The sequence below is a fragment of the Lactuca sativa genome, chromosome 3 (assembly GCF_002870075.4).
Source record: "Lactuca sativa cultivar Salinas chromosome 3, Lsat_Salinas_v11, whole genome shotgun sequence".
Taxonomy (NCBI): Eukaryota; Viridiplantae; Streptophyta; class Magnoliopsida; order Asterales; family Asteraceae; genus Lactuca; species Lactuca sativa.
Genome location: NC_056625.2, coordinates 48,001,884 through 48,008,275, shown reverse-complemented (window position 1 = coordinate 48,008,275; position 6,392 = coordinate 48,001,884).

Genomic DNA, 6,392 nt, shown 5'->3' with positions numbered 1-6,392 from the left:
TTAAATATCAAAATGGATCTCTACGGAAAAATGACGAAAAGTCGTGAACAATGGCATATTCGGTTTTTTTCCGATAAAAGACGTGACTTAAAAAAAATTAAACGAAAAAAAAAGAGGTAGGTTTTTTGGTAAAAGATGGGTTACAAGTGTACACTCATATCCTTGGCCGTTGATCGCTTTAAATTTCGACGTTCACGATTGGTTCATTGGTTTCTTTGTTAATAATGGTTCTCTATTGAACCTCACTTTATATATATATATATATATATATATATATATATATATATATATATATATATATATATATGGGAATTAAAAACCATCGTTTTTGATAATTTTTATATAATTTTTTAAAATATATACGATTAAATAATAAATTAAAAGAAGAAAAAAAAGAGGAGAAAATGTGTTAGAAGGGTTTCTTCTGTGGGGTGAACACAGCACCATCGGTCATGTGGTGTTCGCTACATTACCACACTACCATTTCACCAAACTGTATAGTTTAAAGCAAGAATTCATTGTTTTCAAATTTCACACTATTTCCTTAAGGAAGATATTATCATCATGAGGTAAGGTTACATAAAGTGTAATATATATATATATATATATATATATATATATATATATATATATATATATATATATATATATATATATATATATATATATATATATATATATATATATAGGTAAAGGTTCAAATGAGAACCAAAAAAAGTTAAGAACCGTAAGAACCTCTAATTTTAGATGTTTATAAAGGGTTTAGGGTTTAGGGTGTTTATAAAGGGTTAGGGGTTAGGGTTTAGGGTTTAGGGTTTAGGGTTACCTTAAACCTTTTATAAACATCTAAAGTTAGAGGTTCTTACGGTTTATTAATCTTTTTTGGTTCTCATTTGAACCACTCCCTATATATATATATATATATATATATATATATATATATATATATATATATATATATATATATATATATATATATATATATATATATATATATACTTTATTTGAATAATAATAACATTTTTATGACATGACTCTTAGTCCCAATTTTTGAATTTGCATCATTCACAAACAAAAAGTACAAAGTTTTACTTTAGCATAACCTCTATGTCTTATGTTTGTGGTTAGAAAAAACTAGTATTAAAAGTATTTTTAGTGGTTAATTTATGTTATGATTTAAAAATTATCAATTTATCTTTGCATTAACTTTAAGCTCAAACTAAATAACTTCTTCAATAGTTAACTTATTCCAATTTTTTTTAATTAACTTTAAGCTCAAACTAAAATTTATATTTCATAAATGAATTGTCATTACATATATAATAGAATGAATTAAATAGTAAAAAAACAACATATTTAAAACTAAAAAATATTTAAGGGTAAAATGAAATATGATTAATGGATGAGGGGTTAGATTTATTAAGTGAAAGTATATTGAATATTAAATAAACATTAAATAAAATAAAAAACCAAATAAGTTATATCGTCCAATAACATTGCTCACTCAATAATAATAATAATAATAATAATAATAATAATAATAATAACTCTCATTAAATGTTTTAACGCATAATTAAGAAATGTCAAAAACAAAGAATTTACCTTTTGGCAAAATGAAACAAACTTTGTATAAAAATGAAGAAGGGACAAAAGCTTAAACCTACTTTATTGATGAACTCGTATTTAATTGCATAAAAAATAAATATTATTCTATCTTTTATTTATATTTATCTTCATATTCATATAAATAATGACATATGAAATCTTTTAATTTTTTTTAATTTTTTTTCTTTGTTTTGACATTTATCTTGATCTAATAAGTAAAAAAATAGATAAAAAATATGAAAGAGTTTTCTTTATTCCATACATCATATCAAGAATGCATTGGCTATTTATATTTCATAATAGGTTATTCACATGGTCATTTTGAATTTGAATTGACATGGGCATACTTAGATTTAGATTTTTCTTTCTTTTATTATCCTTTTGTTTATTATTTTTGTTAGATATTGTCTTATATGTGTTTAAATGTCTTATGATGGAAGTCTAATAGTTGAGGAATAAAATCTCGAGTCTCTGGTTCAAATTAATTCACACCCAAAAATATTATTAGTGTTCTGTGATTGACCTTTCACGTGGACCTTAGGATAGATTGACGTGAGTCACTCAGATAATACGGTTTACCATTTTTTTTTCTATGTGTTTAACCTAAATATCAAACCAACTAAATTGCTACGTGTATGTTTGCTCTACCGATAAAAAGACACGTGTTAGTAAATAAAATCTCATATTCTATGATTTGCTATAACTGTTATAAAGAATGATGAATTTAGAAAATGATGTTTTTTTCACATGTGCAGTGCACTTGTAGCATTCCCCGTTATAATTTGTTCGTCATTGACATTTATGCATCGATGAATCCTTTTCAGTGTGTTGTGTCGCTGAATACCATGCGATTCCATAAATTGATGTGAATGAGTTATTTCTCACATGGTGTAAAAGTAGAATACTACGTATAAAATTGCCAAATTACCATTGGAGATCGGTGTTAAAAAATAAATAAATAAATAAATAACATTGGAGATTGGTGGATCGTGGATGTGCGTTTATTTTAATTTTGAAACTTAGTTTTACATGTGGTGGTTGATGTATTCTCGTGTTTGGAGAGTGGTGTTTCGTTTCACTTGTTTTTTTCCATTAAACTAATATATTTTTTTTCCATTTTATCTATTTGATTTATATAAATAAATGACACCTGCACCCTTTCCAAATGCTTGATGATGAGTTGGAATGTCTAGAATCAATGGGTTTTGCATCATACTTTTCATGCATCATCACCTACCTATCAATAATCAATAACTTTTTGTCCGTATTTTCCTTCTAAAATAATATAACCTTTTCACATTCAAAATCATTTATATTTGACTTTTTATGGAATTACATGAAATGAAATAAGTGTATGAAAGGGTGTAAGGTGCTCTTTGTTTTTCTATAAAAACTTCTTCAAACCACTTATTGTTGCGCTGCGCAGCACACGCGTAACATTTTCCCTCTCGCAACAGTTTGTTTTTTGGAAGACTTCAGACTACAAAACATCTGCACGTGTGCTGTGTGGCGCAGCACTTGACTTGTCTCTTCTAACCTCTTCAGCTTTCATTTTTTCTAAGTGTTTTTTTAAGAATTTTTGTATAACTTTTTTTTTTAATTTTTTTTTTTAACTTTGATTTTCTTAAATTTTTATTTACGGATGTGACACAATTTATTTTTATAATTTCCACGATTTTTTTAAACATGATTTTTTTAATATTTTTTACCGTTTTATTAATAATATTTTCAATTTCATTTGCATCTTTTTTAACGTGTGTAATTTTTTATGAACTTTGTAGACAATGTTTGCAATACTTTCTTAATTTTTTTATTATATTCTTTTTTAATGTTTTTTAAAATTAGTTTTTTTTCTAGAATAAAACTATTAGCTTCTTTTACATTTTTTTTTTTAAAAAAATTTATATTTTTGTTTTTTTACATGTTCTTTTTATTATTATTTTAATGTTTTAAAACTAGAATTATTAAATTTCGATGTTGAAAACTATTTTCAGTTTATAAAATTAGTTTATTTAAATTTCAGTTTACTGCAGCAGTCTGCAGATGTTAAAAAACAAACATGCTTCTTATTATAGGTTGCAGCCATTTGTTCCGCCTCTTCTGCTACAGAGGATTGCAGAGGTGGTCCACAGACTTCATGAATTTTCGCTTCGAAAAAACAAACAGCACCTAAATCTCCTAATCAACCATGCCTACAAAAATAACCAACCATATGAAAATTAATAATTTGTTATTACAATTAAATATTAATATTGATATATTTCAAAATAAAAGAAATACTAATTTCAACATGTTAACCAACCATATGAAAATTAATAATTTGTTATTACAATTAAATATTAATATTGATATATTTCAAAATAAAAGAAATAATAATTACAACATGTTAGGATCGTTGTTTGCACCCCAACAATTGTTCATCAGATCCAATCCTTTTCCATATCGCGGATACTCTCGGGACACGCACACCTAAGTTGGGCCATTAGGAAGACTTTCGATACACGGCTTTACCAGGGACTGTGCCACCTACGCTGACCACATCTTCCGGGCTACGACCGTAGCTTTGATACCACTTGTTAGGATCGCTACTAGCTCAATCATGTTCAACATAGAAGAACAATGAGGTTCCATTTTCTAAAACCAATTAGTGATAGAAAAGATTAATCATTGCCTTATATGTTAGCATCAAGTTTCTTATTTTACCGGTGTGGGATTGAGTTTGCACCTCAACACAACATTCACAGTTTAAGATCATAATTTCTCATTTGACTATATATGTTGTAATATAATTTGTTTTTGTCTAATTATAAATTGTTATTAAGTTTAATGTGTTTTAAGATAACAACCAAGCATTGAAAATAAAGAAAAAAACATAAAAACATCCAACTGTCAATTATCAGTCCTCGTCAATTATCAGTCCTCACTGCTCATAATAATAATTTTTGTGGTTCTTATTTGAATTTAGTTTGTGCTTTTATGAGATCTATTCTGCCAAACTATTTTTTATAACTCAAACCATGATTTATTATATCGTTGACTGACTAGAAAAATGACAAATAAATGGAGATGTGTCAAAAAACAACACTTTCAAGATTAATTATGTTCCATGGTGATCTTAAATCTCTACCATTGGCTTGACCTAAGGTATCAAGGATTCACCGCAACTTTATGGTTTTTGTATTGCATCCATTGTCCATCGGCATGGATATCATTAAAAATGAGATTTTTTACCCATATTATATATATTTCCATTAGCTTCGTAGGGTTTTTCCATATATCAAGTAAATTTGGCCCACTCAAACATAATTGGAAGTTGGAAATGATTCAATATAAACCAAGATCTCAACAAAACATGTGGCTTTACAAAACAATTGAGATGGAAATGGTTAGGTTTGATGGTCTACGAGGTTTCCCCGGAGTTTGGGTTCAAATGGACAAAAGGGTTGGGATGAGGTGTTTTCTAATGGTGAGGTAGGTAGGATCATCATTGTTAGAAATAGGAGGGAGATCTGGATACTAACTTGGAACGTGTGAAAACTTTCTGAACTGATATTTTTACACTATGTCTAGGTTACAAGAAATTCAACTTAGGATAATCCAAGAGGACACTTACAATTCTAGGCACAGAAATCGTAAGCCAAATTGCTAGAAAGATTTTGTGAGTGTTTGAAGAAAAACGAGAGCTAATTTTTATGTGTTTCTTCTCAAAGTAAAGAGCCGTTTATATAATAAACGAGATTAGAGTTTCATTAGGGTTGGGCCTTCATGAGTTGCTTTGGAAGCAAGTCAGGGTAATCCAGATTTTAATGATGATTTAGGGTATCCAAAACTAACGAGTTTCGTTAGTTTTACCATAATCACCTTCAAAAATCTAAATTTTTCACTATGTTCCCAGCCAGGGGATCTGCCCCTTGGACCCTGTTAGGGGAGCTGCCCCTAGACCCCGCCAAAGGGGCGCCGCCCCTTTGGAAACCCCGGACCCGAGGGCACTGCCCCCAGATCCCCCACTTGTCATCGAACAAGCTTCTAATTCGATCTTATTCATGTGTGCACTACGCACAAACCCCGTACATATATTAGAGTACAAGTTATGAAACCCCTTAGCTCACATGTTAGTTCCAATTACATAAAATGACATGGTGACACTAAAATACCAACAATCACTGCCAAGAGGAAACGATATAGAAGAAAGGTGAGACAAGTGTGGAAATTTTATGGGAGTGACTGGGTGGGTGTGTTGCCCACACTGATAATTAAAATAATCTAAAAATAAATTTAACACAAAGGATAAAATGGTAATTTCATGCCAAATTAACATCGGGCCGTCAACGGCATCTAAAATCTAACGCGGGGCGGGTACCATTGGTAAAAAAAGAACACACATGGAAGATCCGAGTAGGGGTGTCGAACAGGTAAAATTTTGGGTTTTGGGTAGAACGGGTATTTTCTTAAGAAAATAATATCCGATACCCGACCTATATTGTAATTCGGGTTTTCGGGTTTCGGGTATTCGGGTTTGAGGTCGGGTCGGGTAATTATCGGGTATACCCGAAAATTTCTTAAATGACACTTATTGATAATTTTTTTTACATATTAGTTGGTTTAATAAAGAATCGGGTAGGAAAATACTCCATACAATTAACAAGTACATATATAATAACAATACAAATCATTATAATATGTTATGTACTTTTTTAATTCCACTCCGTGCGATAGTGAGAAACTGAGAATTGTGATGACGGTTCAGGACTTCAGCTTCAACGTCGTGAATACCCTTTGCAAATTTG